Here is a 14,982-nt window from a genome sequence, read left to right on the forward strand (position 1 = left end):
GCACATGGGTATGATTGGGAATTTTACCTGGATTTGCAATGGTCTTGGACCTTTTGAATCAGTATTAGAACAAGCCAAACTATGTGTAACGGTATTGAGACAGAAAAGCGTTAAGAGGCTCAAAGCGGAGCACAATCGAGTGCCACAAAGAAAAACTGTACATCTAATTCAGGGAATACAGCTAATGCCAAGCTAAAGAACATTTTTAGTGGGTCGTGTGTTCTTTTTTTTTTTTAAAAAAAAAGTTTATCACATATGGGTAATTAAATGACAGGTCTGGTGTTTTGACTTTATTACATAATAGGATCTAACGTATAAGAAATGTATAGAGTCAGGGTATGTGAAGGCAGGTAATATGTTTAATTAACTGGTACACTTAGTGGAGAACACTGGGGCTGAGTAGCGTAAAAGCTTTCGAAATTATCATGGCTAATGACAATGTTATTACGTGGAAAACTGGCTTTAAATATCAGGCCGTTGGAAGCAGAACAGAATTTGGATGGTTGAGGGTGAATAAATCAGTCATTATTGATCTGATTTTTTTCTTTTTTAGTGGTTAAAAGTTGTGCGTAAAATAACAGGAAGCGTACAGGTAATCTAGATCTAGAAAATGTAAAGATGTAGTTAATGTTTTGTGGCTCTACTAATTTTCCTATGAGAAGGTGAAAGTCTAGTTACAGTCGTCGTTTCGGGTTAGTAGGAGAAAACAAGTGCTTGAAACTTTCGAGATGAGATCTAGAGAGCGCGTAAGCTGTTAAAATACTCTTTATCGTGAAACAGGACGGGATTCTCTTTTGGTTGAGGAATATTTCTACCCAGTATCTTAGTGGGGTTTTTTTTTTCTGTTTTATTTTGATTTTTTTTAAAGATAGAGCTACTGCAGTGTAACGTGAATCAGAGAATTTGTCAATAAAGGTAGAGAGTAAAAGTAATTATTATAAAATTGTGAGAGACCAGTAACTTTCAGGCACTTTCCCTATTGTGTTTTATGCCTAAGATACTTTAGCTAATCACTGAATCGCTTTAGTGCACATCACTGAAAAATCACTTCCATAGTAATATCCTGCATTACGAGCTGCAAAACTGAACTATACAATTTAGCTAGCAAACAGTCTCTTGAAATTCTTATGTTAATGGTGAAAGTGCCATGAGTCGAGGACCACCATCCCGGAGAAGTGGGATGTCTTGTGATTTGCCAGCTGCACATCATAAATGTTATAGTCAAAGTAAAGAGTGCACTTTTACTTACAGTCTGAAGATCAATGAGGCAGTTGTTGTAATTAGCTCAATGTGTGCATATTTTTTGTCTACCTGTATTTTTGGTCAGATCCAAAAGGTTCTGTCATCCAGCTAAAAATTAACAGGATGCTTACTGAGCCTTTTCATTTCGAACTCATCCCTTAGGTGGGACCAAAGCGCTAAGTAAGGCGTTTACTGAAAAGAGTCTGAATTAGAAAGCGCTACTTGTTTACTCACTCTGTTCATGGGACTGTATTCAGAGCTAGATGACTTCCTCCTACGCTCCATCCTCTAGAGGTTTCTTGTAATTCATTGCTTTACTCAGTTTTAATGTTATGGTTCTAGGATTTTGGCTTTATCTGGCTAGCTTTAGAAATGCTGATGTTTCTCAACAGCCCCAGAGAGGGCTCTTCCTGTCCAAATAATTTAAAGAGGAAAAAAAGAACTCGCTTGACTCATAGCAAACCTTTAACCTGCTGTGAAGGAAATCTTCTCTTCTGGCTGAGGGATCAGAATTCAAGTTGAGCGCAGGCTCTTCTACATGATAAAATCTGAATGCACATACGTGAACATACCCAGTTAATCTACAAATAATGCATGCGCTATGTCACTAGATTTTCATTTGTAACTAGACAGGCTAACAACTAGACATGGAGGTGATAGTGGGTTTGGTGGTGAGTACTCCCTGGCTTTGACAGTGATCTTCCTGAGTTTTACTGAAATTATTTCTTTTCAGCATCACACATTTTAATGAGGAGCAGCAAGAATGTCAGAAAATTTCTGGGAAGGAGCTGGGAGGCACTCTGCCTTTATGCTGAAGTATAATACTGTAAAGACAAGTCAGCGTTGTATAGCAACTGGATTCACGTGGATTGCAGCCAATTTATCAGAGGAGCATGACCACATCTAATAATTTGAAAGAGGAAAGGTCTGTACGCTTTTTAGCCCTTATATTAGGAAAACAAAATTGAACTTTCACCTAAGTTCTTGCACCTGAACTGTGTTTTGGTCTCAGAAGAGAGGTGGGATCACTAAATTTTTACACAGACAGTAGAAAAAAATGTTCACGTTACTTTGAGGACTGCTGGAATTACCATCAATAGATATTCAACTGGATTCTGGGTTGTAAAAGTGTCTAATTCTTCTAGTGCACTTTTTTAATCCAGTTGGTCTCAGAGCACCTTACAAATAAGGCAAATCTCAAGGTACCTGTTCAGAGTTGGGAGGCAAGTACAGAAAAGCAGACTGAAATCTATTTTTCAGTGTTGTATGATGCAATTAGGAATTGGCCGGCAAAAACGGATCTAAAAGAGTCGGGAAGGGACTGCGTGTATAAGCAGAACAAAGAGTGTAATTTAATTTTAAGACTTCTGTTTTGTGTAATATCTTTGCTGCTCTTAAAGGCAACATAAGGAGGTTTCTGTATAGAATGGATGTTACAGCTTATTTATTTGGTTGGTATCCTGTTGTGGCTAAAACCTCTGAGGAGGAAGTGATAAGCTTACAGGTGACCGAGAGCATAAATATAGCTGACAATTTGGAAATGAAACCAAAGAGCTGCACTCTGCAAGAAAATCAGCACCGTTTGTGAAACACAGTCGAAGACATTTCCAGCAACCAAAATAGAGCCCACATGGAATGAACCAATTCTGCGAACTCTGTCTAGAGTTGTGTAAGGTCCTTCTCCAATTACAAATGATCATGGCTTCACAGGATAGAAAAATAACTGCCTATGCTGGCAGGAAAAAAAGGAAACATTCTCTGGAGCCATGAGGTGAAAGTGAGCGTTTGTAGCCTTAAAAAGGGCATTTATGGCTACTGTATCACGGTCTACTTCTATTACAAAACTCATTTTTATTAGAAAGAAGGTTAATCGTTGCCACAGGAACATGAAAGACTTGAAAAAGATGCTGTTACAGCAGAAATACAAGCACTCTTTATGTCGAATATGAGTCAAGGGCTTAGCAAATATCTTGTTTGTGGTTTGTTGCTTCAGAAGAATAAAGAAGCTGTATCTTTTGGACTATGTAAAATTGTTGCAGTCCAGAAGATGAACGAATTAGAAGAGGAAATCGCTATCATGTAATAATCAGCAGCAGGGATTATAGGCTGCCAATAATTGGAACAAATTCTGCTTTGCAAGGGACCTTTTGAAGCACGCCTCAACCACAGCAGAAAACCCAAATTTCATGGATTCTTCCTCTGAGCTGAGGGTCAGCAGAGCAGCTTTGCGGTACGAGGTTCCTCTCACAGATTCGGCGAGGTGAGAACACCTTTCACAAGGGGCCTAAAAATGTGAAAAACCCATGAGGCAATAAGAGGTCAGTAGAAGAAATCGTGGGACGTTTGCAGTTGAAGCTCCTTTTAGGGTACTGTCAGACACGAGGATATCGGAGACTACTGGAAAGGCAACTGGAGGTCTGGAGGACCTCGCTGGTGGAGGTGGCTGCACCTGCTGACTTCTTCTGTTTGAAGTTGCATGTGTCTTAGTTTTGGAAGAACAGTCTGCGTGGGTACTATATCAAAATTAATTCCATACCATTTATTATACTACATAACGACAGGCCCTGAAATCTGTTCTTTAACGTAGAACAACCATTTTGCACGCAACTGTAGTTCATAATGAAGGGTAGACTCTTATTTTGCTTAAAAAGGGAATGTTGACCAGGTCATCTGGGTTTGTTTGTCCCTCTTGAAAACACTCATACTTTGTCCTCGTTTTCTACCTCCAGTCAATAGCAACACACAGAAAATGTGGAAAAGGAAGGTTGATTCAGTGCCAGCTTAGCAGCTGCCAGCAGTGTCAAGAGAGGCCAAGGACTGCGCAAATCTACGGGACTGGTCCTGTCCCTCAAGCATAGAGATGGGTATATGAAGGCTGAGAAAGAGTGTGCATTTATGCGAGATTTCTAGATCAAAAACTTTGTATCTGCCCCAGATAGAAAGAGGTGTCAGTTTTCTAGGGTTTCACTTAGTGCCTTTGATCTAATTAAAGAGTTGATTTGAGACAGGGAGACATCAGAAGTCTATGCAATCTCTAAATCTCACCATTTCAGCAGAAAGAGAGCTTTGCCCCTTTTTTCTTTTTAGCATTTACTGGAGTTACTTTGAATTTGAGAGTAGCTGATCAAGAGTGGCAAAAACAAAAAAAACCCAACACTTCCTAATCTGTAGGTGTTTAATGATGTGTCTTGTGGAACTATTCCTTTATTCTTTACAATGCAGACAAAAAAGGAGCAGTTTAGGGGCTGTTTGCAACAGCCTTCCAATCCAGCAATTTGCAACAGCCACCTAATCTGCCTCTTTCTTCTCCAGGTGCATTAAGGAAATACAGTTTTATGCTTTTTAAGACTGCACGTGCTTATCTTTTTGATCTGTAGTAGTAAAGTAATTGTGTAATGACATTTATTTGTAAATATATGAGTATAGGTGCTTGATAGCTGAGGAAAAATGCTGAAACAATTTTTGTGTTCATTCAGCAGTTTATACGACTTTCAGTGGAAGTGCTGGTAAGAATCCATTCATAAGGGTAACAATGCAGCTGAGGTCCGTAGTGAGCTCAGGTGACACCTGGGCAACTCAAATGTCACAGTTCAAAATTTCCCACAAGGGCCTGGGCCTCTGCACAGACAGACAGACAACGCTGATGAAAGAAAAAAGTCAGTCCTTGCAGTAAGCCGTGTTTGTACCTTCAGCGTCCGATAGTGAGTCAAGCCACAGCTTCATAAATACATGTCCTTGAAATGAGCTTCTAACAGACACGCAATAAAGCAAGTCATTTTCGAGGACAGAGTAGGAACTAACTCCTCTATTTCCTCTTTGTTTTCACGCCTACGTTAACTGACAACAATTCTGTGAAGCTGATTTCCACTGCAGGCTTTGTGGATCGTGCCTAGTAATTGTCAAAGACAACTACAGAAAATCCCTAGAGATTTTGAAAAGCCTTGTGACACTAATATTCAAAAAGCACTTGAGAGTTCATAATAGGTGTAAGCAGGCTTAATCATTTTCATCTTTGATTACAGACGTCTTTGTAAGACTGCATTGTTCTTCACGTTTTTTCCAAGTAGTCTTTTATGTTGCTTGTAGATAATGTGTGCGTTTCTCTTGCACAGTAGTATTGGTGTTACTGTCAGCTAACTCATCCAATTTCTCATAATTCATCTTTGAGTCATTCAAAGGTTGTCTTTTGGAATTATAGCCCAAAGGATGTGGGCTAAAGGAGCTCAGATTTCCCAGCCCTCCCTCCCTCCCTCCCCCCTGAGGGGAGGCCGAGGGCGGCTGTAGTCGGTCTCATTTCCTCTGAAGGCACAGAAATCCCCAGCGCCTACAGGCTCACCCAAAGGTTACCTTCCCTCGAACTCATGGCCATTTCCATGTTGTTATGCTTTAGCAACTTCCCAGTTGGCTTTTTGGCCTATCATTCGTCTTCATCCTCTGAGCAGCTCTGAAGCTCTGAAATTCTTCAATTCTTGCCTCTTCTTTTTTTTTTTTTTTTTAATAGAATCAGCAAATTGATTCCAGACTTCTTCAGCTTTGCTCTTTCTTTTCCCAAATTGAGGCAATCTTTTCTCAATTGCTTCTTCAAGGTATACCTGTTCTATACCAAGAGTTAAACAAAAATTCAAGGTGCATCTATGATCTGGAGTCCCAGCTAACAATCGCAGCTCTTACACATGAGGTCTTTGCCTGTCATCCATACTTGCCACTTTTTAAAGCTCTTTGGAAATACTGTCGTTATGGAATAGATTCGAAGGTACCTCCTGAGGTCTCTGGTCCAACCTCCTGCTCAAAAAATGCCATCCTCAAACTAGCCCAGGTTGCTCAGGGCCACTTTGTGCAGTCGAATTTTGAAACTCTTCAAGGACAGAGAATCCACAGCCCCTCTGGGCCCCTGTGCCAGCGCCGAGCCAGTCTCGTAGGGTCGTTTTTTTTCCTTGTATCTGGTCACAATTCCCTTTGCTGCAACGGGTGACTGTTGCTGCTTGTCCCATCGCTGCGCTATTCTGAGGAGTCCTGGCTCCGTCTTGCTCATCAACGCAGCAATTCCTGATGTTACGACGAGTTAGGGCAATCGGGCTGCATGGATCTCTGAAAACATTTAGCAATGTTTTTAATCCTGAAATACAGCATGCCTGCTGGGCTTTAGTGCAGCTGTCCAAAGCAGGGAGGGGTGGTTCAAACAGCAGCAGGTGGTTTGTCTAAAGCCGGTTCCAGCAGGGAGCGACCTCCCCTTGCAATGAACTGTGCCTTGTTCCTTCCTGCTGCAGCCTGGAGGACAGCGAGTGCAGACCGCTTCCTAGGTGAAGCCTTCAGAAAAGAGTTATCAGAGCCTCTGTCTTCAAAGCCCTACTTCTTCCCGCAGTTTCCAATGCAGTTTCTACTTTAAACTCCCTGCTCGTTCCCTGCTTGCTTTTTGTCTTGCTTTATAGCAACCCGGGTGTTCAGGTTGATATTCTCTGGAGACCAGAGGTCTCCAGCCTGACTTCGCTTAAGCCCAGCCTGCGCAAGGGAAAAGGGACTGAAATCCCACACCAGGCACATCACAGAGCTGTCAGATAGCAGACACCTTCTCTTGCTGCTAGCATGGGCGCTCCTCCAACAAGTGAACTATTCCCACCTTGGGGTGGAAACCGCAGGTTTCAGCCCCTCCATTGCGTAAACTTCTGGCATGCTGCAAAATTCATCCTGGGGTGCTGGGCATGAAGGAGTTCATGTTTCATTTCTACACCCCCGACCTATTTTCACATCCTCCTCTGCCTGCCTGCTCAGTTCACGCTGACTTTTTAGGCATTGCTGTCTTCCACCCTTTGGTCTTTCAGTCTGTGCGTGTGAGCCCTACCCATGCCAGCACTGCTCTGTGATGTGCTTCAGACATGAGAACTGTGTAGTGCTGCCACCTTACGGCTTTTTGAGGAGATACTGCAACAACAACAACAACAACAACAAGTATTAGTTAAACCAGGAGTACTACTTAGAGATGAGAGGAATTGGGGCCTGACCAAAGGACACTTGTAACGGTTTGAGGAGTGGCTTGAAGCTGTTATTCCACGCCAGCTGAGCTCTGTGACCACTCTGCTAGTTTGTATGGAAAAATGTACATGGGTTTCAGCTAATTTCCTAGCATGCAGGTGTCAATTTTACAGGCTGATGATAAACCATCCTTGGTAATGTGCGTGGCAAAGATAAAGCGGATGGGCCAGAAAATTAGAGTTTCTATCAGAGAAAATGTCTGCAGCATGTGCCTTTGGCAGGGACGGGTGCAGGGAAAGGTCGCCATGCTGCACCCACTATAGGGTTACCCCAAAACTCCTGGCTTGATGTTGGTTTTCATCAGCTCTCATCAATATGTAAGAGAGGCAAATGGGTTTATGCATTGAATTTGCACTCTGGCAAACACTGTTTGGTGACAAATTTTGTTGTTCATTGACTTCACTTCTCATATGATCTGCAACCTTTCCGTCTCTGCTGTGCTGCCTGGTTTAAAAAGAAAAGATGCATCATATTACTCAAAGAGTGCTTGGGGACGGCAGCTTGGGTTCCTGTAGCACGTCCCTTGGAAATTGCAGCAGGCACCTCTGGCCTTCGGATCTGAGGAGACTTCCCAGGAGCAAGTGGCCGCGTGAAGGCCGTGTGGTCAGTGGGAGCTCTCACACCCGCAGAAGACCCTTTGGCAGGGGCTGGGCCGCTCTCACTTGCTGTCAGCAGCAGGCTGGGACTGTAAGCACCCAGACAGCCCCTTGGCTTTGTTTCCTGAGGGTGTAATAGGGTGGTGGGATTAACCTGCATGGAGGTCGTGTCATGAGAGAAGGTACTCTTAACTGTTGCATTTATGAGACTTGCACATGAAAACAGCTACTATAAGAAATCCTGATCATAAAGGTATCCTAGCATTAGGATACCTGCCTTAATTCAAAATGCCGCAAAGACAGACCAGAAAAGCCTTAGGCTTTGAAATAGGCAGTAAAGAGTATACAGTAATGAAAAATGTCCTTAGGCCTTTCCATATTTCTGGAATGGGAACCAGGATGTCTTATCCTGGAGTAGCATAGAGTAGAAAGGACCTGTAAGAAGGAGTTAATGCACATAAAATTGTGCCTGTATTCAGCAGACAGGAGGACAAAGGCTTGTTTTCCCCTTATGTGGCATGGCTTTTGAAATTTCCAAAAGTTTTTAGTTTTGTAAGTAAGCCAACATTTAAAAAAAAAAAAGTCATTACCACCAAAAAGTTCTTTTTTTTTTTCTTGTCCAGCTCAGGAAAAGCATGTACAGTTCTGGTATTCTCAGCGGCTCACGAAAGCCTTGTTCTGGGATGGCTGCGAGCGCGAAGTCCAGCAGACATCCCTGCAGGAGCTGTGAATTAGTGATTTCAGAAAGCTGTTACTTCTCTGTGGGTGGGAGAGGTCATTTATGTCAGCGAGCAGCTCTCCTGGATTTCGGTGATGAGCTTTGGGTTGCGTTGCTGGGAGGAGGGGAGCAGCATCCCCCTTCCTGTGTTGTTTCTCTCCCACTAATCACGTGCAACATTAAATTAGCATCCATTCAGTCCTTAGGCGAGCTTAAAAAATAAATCGCAAAATACTGCCCTGTCCTTTGACTTTTGGTGTTCATTGCAGCCATCACCTCTGGTCCTTCTCCCCTCCCTAGAAAAGATCCCTGCTTATGGATACCTTTCTGTGTAGAAAGAGGACTGGGTAATCGTGTTGATGCAATGTTTTCAACACAGAAACTCAATCACACAGTGCAGCTGTGACCATAGAAAATATTAGAATGAGCCTAGAAAAATCAGCTTGTTTCTAAGGTGCTATGTCCAGGTGCTATGAACATGGAGCAACTGCGACTGGCACAATTAACATATAGATGATTTACGATGCAGTGCCGAAAGGTAACCAACAAGGTAAACACCTCATATTAAGATCTCGCAGGCATTTTCATCGTTTCTGATTCCTATTTCACTCCACGTGCTCCCACTGTTATTAATCAAACTGTGAGCTTGGTCGGGCCAATGTTCAAACCAAAACAGTCGTTCAAGATTTTCCTAATCACAAAAAATTAAAATATACGTTCTGAGTTCCAGTGCACCTGCTGATCTGTGAAGTATAAGCTATCATTAGGAGCACTATGAAGAAATCAAACATAAACAACCTGTTTCACTGTCATAATAACATGCAGCGATCTTTTATGTTTCCAACACACTGATAAAAAACTTTTAAAGGCTTTCTTGTATTCAAGCCATTGTCTACAGAGACATGAAAAGCGCAGATAAAAACATTTAAAATTGCTAATGAGAGCTTGACGCTGTCTAATTCATGAAAATGGCAAAATAATAAACTCTGTGCTTTAACAACAAGCACACTGTGCTCAAGTGATTAACATAGGTTATGGGCCATCAGAATTGTATGTTGAGTATTTTTAACTTTAAGCATATTTAGAAATCATTTGGGCAAAAAAGCGGGGATGAATGCTTATTTTATTTTTACTGTTAAAATGCAACGTTATTTATAGTGTGCTAATAGAATTGATTTAAGTTCTTGACACCATCTTCTACTCATTTAATGAACTGCTTGACAAAGGACAGAATTCAGCAGCTCGTGAATTGCTTGGCAGGACAATCACCAGCCTGTATCCAGGGAACAGTACTTACATTTTCTCACTCATTTAAGCCTGGTCTGCCAAGACATTTGCCTTTGCTGGGCATAGTCTGCTCTCCAGAGCGTATTGTCTTTTCTGTTGCTTTCCTCGTCTCCTTGGATTTCCCCACCAGTCACTATTTTTTCTGCATCTTATCATGAATTCCTGCCCCTTGAAGAGCCTCACATACCTAGGAGTAATATAGGACCGCAGAGATTGTTGAATGCGGTCCCCTGCAAAAGTGACGCCAATCATCTATTTGGCTGGCAGTGATCCTGCACAAAAAAATCTTGTCGTCTTGTCACCCAGAATCACCCCGAACAAGAGATGTATCTGAGATCAGAGGAAGAACTAATAGAAACTTCAAGTGTATCATACTGGTGATTCAATTCTCTGAGCGGGATTATCAGTCGAAAGGTTGTGTTTGGCAAATCTCTTAAATGTCATTAAAATAAGGTGTTGGTTTGTTAACGAGCAAGGCCAGAGGTGTATTTTGGTCTTTTTAAATTTCTAGGAGAAGCCACATGAAATTTAGTGGCTTGAGGAGCACCCTTCTGTAGCCTGGTGTTAGCCTATTGCAGGGCTGGAAAAATCTCCGGTTGGGATTCCCTGTAGGCTTCCTGCTGGGCCCAGATCACCTCCTGCTGCAGCAGTGGGAAGCCCATACCTCAAGCCCAGACCCGTCGCACCATCAGCCTGTCTATGATGTGCCCAAATTGCAGGTACTTTCCATCACCAGACAGATGCGTGCCCAGTCGCATGGCAGAGAGTGCCTGCATTTGGTGCTATGTAAATCAATAAATAGCTATAGCAAACATCCAAGTCGGTGCAAATTAACCGGCTCTGAATTCATTATCCTTTAAATCCTGAGAAAAAATGCAGTGCCACTTCTGCCTGTAACTTTCCTGCTGGGTCGGTCTGCAGTCGTTGCATTGGCAGCCTGAGTCCAAACGGGCTAAGGTGAATCCTCCTTCCACTGCTTTCCCTTTTAATTCCTCTGTCAAAACGGTAACACTATACTTACCTGCTTGTCCAGGCATGTTGTATCCTTATCCTTATCCTTGCAGCAGATAGTACTGTACTTTGATTCATACTCGTGACTGATCATGCACCGTACTGCTGATTCAAACGCCTAAGCGCCTCTGAAGCTCTCGTCCATATACATTATGGCCCGTGAGAGAATCAGATCGCTGGGGGGGTTGACCTGCTGGAAAGTAGCTCTGCGGAGAAGGACCTGGGAGTGCTGGTGGACAAGTTAAGCATGAGCCAGCAGTGTGCCCTTGGGGCCAAGAAGGCCAATGGTATCCTGGGGTGCCTTTGGAAGAGTGTTGCCAGCAGGTCGAGGGAGGTGATCCTGCCCCTCTACTCAGCCCTGGGGAGGCCACACCTGGAGTACTGTGTCCAGTTCTGGGCTCCCCAGTACAAGAGAGACATGGCACTCCTGGAGAGAGTCCAGCGGAGGGCTACCAAGATGATTAGAGGGCTGGAGCATCTCTCCTATGAAGAAAGACTGCAAGAGCTGGGCCTGTTCAGTCTGGAGAAGAGAAGACTGAGAGGCGATCTCATCAATGTGTACAAGTATCTGAAGGGGGAGTGTCAAGAGGATGAGGCCAGCCTCTTCTCCGTGGTGCCCAGCAACAGGACAAGAGGCAACGGGCAGAAACTGAACCACAGGAAGTTCCATCTGAACCTGAGAAAAAACTTCTTCACTGTGAGGGTGACAGAGCATTGGAACAGGTTGCCCAGAGAGGTAGTGGAGTCTCCTTCGCTGGAGATATTCAAAACCCGTCTAGATGTGATCCTGGGCAATATGCTCTAGGTGACCCTGCTTGAACAGGGAGGTTGGACTAGATGATCTCCAGAGGTCCCTTCCAACCTAAACGATTCTGTGAGTCTGTGATTCTGTAACTTAGGGCCCAGTTTGCTCAGATATTTGCTTGTGTTTGATGTCCCGCATTTTAGTTACCCGTGGGGCAGGGCTCCCCGAGGCCTGCAGGCCACCTGCCCGCGCGGCAGGTTCTGTGGGGCAGATACCTGCTGCTGCTGATCTGCACAGACCCAGCATAACGGGGCCCCAGACTAGGGATGGCTCCGCTGTCTCTGTAGGATCTATTGTATTTACAGGACCTAGCGTAGGGCAAACACAAGAAAAGATTGTGTTTGCGAGGCTAATGCCTGCACACATCGTTACACAGGGAGAGGTCAGCTAACACAAGCCTCTGTACCAAAATAGCTGTGTCATGCTCTCAATAGCGACCGGTGCAGAGTGGCTGGTAGGTATCTTACTAGCTTTTTGGATAAGGTTAATAAAACACCTCCTGGAGGCGTTTTTATTTTGCTGACAAAAATGACATAAAAATATAACAACAGCAAACCGGGACGCGCACATGCAGCACGTTGGCGCTGTGTGGAACTACCCAGCCTGTGGCAAAAGCGGCGCCGCAAGGGGAGGAAAGGGAGCCTGAGCTGAGAGGAAGCGCGTGTTTGCAATGTTGAAAACGGCTGCATAACTTAAGGCAAAATTAACAGCGTGCACCAAAGTAACTGCTACTGCATCGCTTTGAGCATATGCTTAAACAGACCAAGTAGATAATGTGACACTCTCTACCAGAACACAAATAATTTAGACTACTTAAACTTCAGAGCCAAAAAGTCTCTCTTCAGGATATCTGATTGTATAAAGGTCAGATCAATTATTTTTGGTACAATAAAAGGTAGTGCGTGCTCTGTGCTGTCTGAAACTGGCAGCTCTTGCTTGAAGACCAATTGGCTACAAATACTGTTTGCACACAGAGGCAGCTACTCAAACTTTCCACTGTTTCGAATAAACCTCTCTGCATTTAAAATAGATCCTTGAAAAAAAAAAAATCAATGGTGAAATAGATTCTAAAATGGAAATTTTTCATCAAGAGTCTAGACTGGATCTGTCAGCTCCTTGGCAGACAAAACACCCTATTAAAATCCAGGGGTGAAGCTGATGGTTGATTTTTGCTTTGCTGGTATTGTAGGATTTGGCCCAATCAATTTTCTAATTCTTTGTCCCTTGTTTTTTCAGTTTAAAATTAAACTCTCTTCTGCACTGTTTAATAAGACCGCTAGGACGTGCACATGACACGACCAAAAGTGTGGGTTTTATGTGTTATGGGGGTGTCATTTGCCAAATGGTGAGAAGAATTCAAGGTTTTGGTTTTGACATAACAAGGCCTGGAAATCCCAGAGACAGCTAAACCTAGTTCTGCTCTTGCTGACCATGTCCTGGTCCAAGAATAGGCAAGTTTTGAGCACTCAGCCGAAGAACTCCCTCCCTCCAGGCAGACGTTACAGGCTCAAGGATGTGTTTGAACCCATATTTACCCACTGAAGACTGGCCTGCCCGAATAGCAAGTACCTTCACAGGTACTCGTCTCCTTAAGGGTGGGAAAAAAGGCACTAAGGACTGGCTGTAGCTGATTAAAAGACCTTGAATTTCTTCAGGCCCTGAAGCCTGAAGGGATGGTTGGTGTAAGATAAGTGTAATGAATGTTTAACTTGAATTTTGGCTGCAAGTTGGAAGAACAGAACTGATGTCACGGAGCAACTGAGTTCAGAATGCTCTAAAGGAAAAAGAAGATGTAAGCAGGACCAGCACGGAAGAGAGTATACTCAACTTAGAACAAACTGAAATCAAACATTGATAAGGAAGAAAAATATCTATTACTAAATAACCTAATGTAACCAGCAACGCCAAGAATGGCACTAAGCAGCATTATGTAGTAGATTTGTTTAATCAACAATGATGTGATGCTAGTAAGCATATAAAAGAAGGAAAATAAAAATCGACGGGGTCCCTCTTTGGAGGCACCCAGCTCAAGCTGCTTTTTACTACAATTCTGAGTTTATTCCCAAGATCCCAAATTTTTCAATTACAGTTGGACTGAAAAATCAGTGAGCCAAAAATGAACAAGATTTGTAGGACTAAATATAATGGCTTTCGCCTGAAGATGGCACCCAGAGAAGAAGAGTTTATGGTGTATGTCCTGAGCATATTTTAGCTTGACTTTGTTCCTGCTAGGTTGAGCTGTGTTATGCTGGTTTATCTCTTTGTACAAACACCTCAGCTGTAGAGAACTGGAGTTGACGTTTCAGTAAAATCTAGCTGTGAGACTGGTGCCAGGTCTTCAAGAAGGCACACAGTTTGGTCCCAGGTCTGTTAGGATTTCAATGTTATAAAGAACTGTCTAAAGTCCAGGCAGGGGACATTTCTCCTTTCAAGCTCTGATCTTATGGCAAGTGTGTCCTATGGGCCTAAAGAGAGTCTGACTGTGCAGATGCGTCAGGGCAATGGCTTCACTGCCCAGAGTAATTCAAGTGCATAAGAAGATGGCCCAACCCTTACGATATTGGGGTCTTGATGGAAAGACTACAGTAGAGACACTGCTGCTCCAGTTTGGCTGTGCTAGCTGAGTGGTCTGCAGCATCCAGGACACAGCGGTAACAGAGACAGAGAAGTCTGGAAGCAGGGAGAAGGAGAAGCTCTCACAAAAGCTCAGGCTTGAGGAGCTTTGAAAGGCATTCAGGCATTCCTACTACCATACACGTAGAAAGTAATTTCTTGAAGCTACCCTTTACAATGATATTTAAAAACCCATCTTTTCAATCCCAGCCAAGAGAGAAAAGGGACCCAAAAGGAAGTGGAACGTGTGCCTATATCCAGGCAATGTTTCTGCGCGTTTTGCCGTACTCTCTGCTGCCCTGGGTGGTTTGTGATGAGAAGGTGGCACTGAATTCAACTGCAACACCTACTACCAGTGCTCTCCCAGGCGGTAAACGGCAGGAAGTCTTTAGTGTCACAATAAATGATGTGATTTTGCAGAATCTTTTTTCTCACAGTTGGAGCAAACACAACCACCAAGCCAGTAGGAAGGCGATGTAAATGGAGACATTCAACTATACGTTTATTAATCTAAGAAAACTGTAACAGCAAGCACATTCTGTAAATCTTGGGAAACTTTTGCCTCTTTTTAGCTCATCATTCGGAGATGTATTGAGCACGTGTAGCTCTGAATGCTTTCCTGGGAAGCAGAGGATGTTCAGAACCCATCAGAAATAGGCTAATGGGCTTCTCGTCAAAAG

This window comes from Struthio camelus, chromosome 1, assembly GCF_040807025.1.
Source record: "Struthio camelus isolate bStrCam1 chromosome 1, bStrCam1.hap1, whole genome shotgun sequence".
NCBI lineage: Eukaryota > Metazoa > Chordata > Aves > Struthioniformes > Struthionidae > Struthio > Struthio camelus.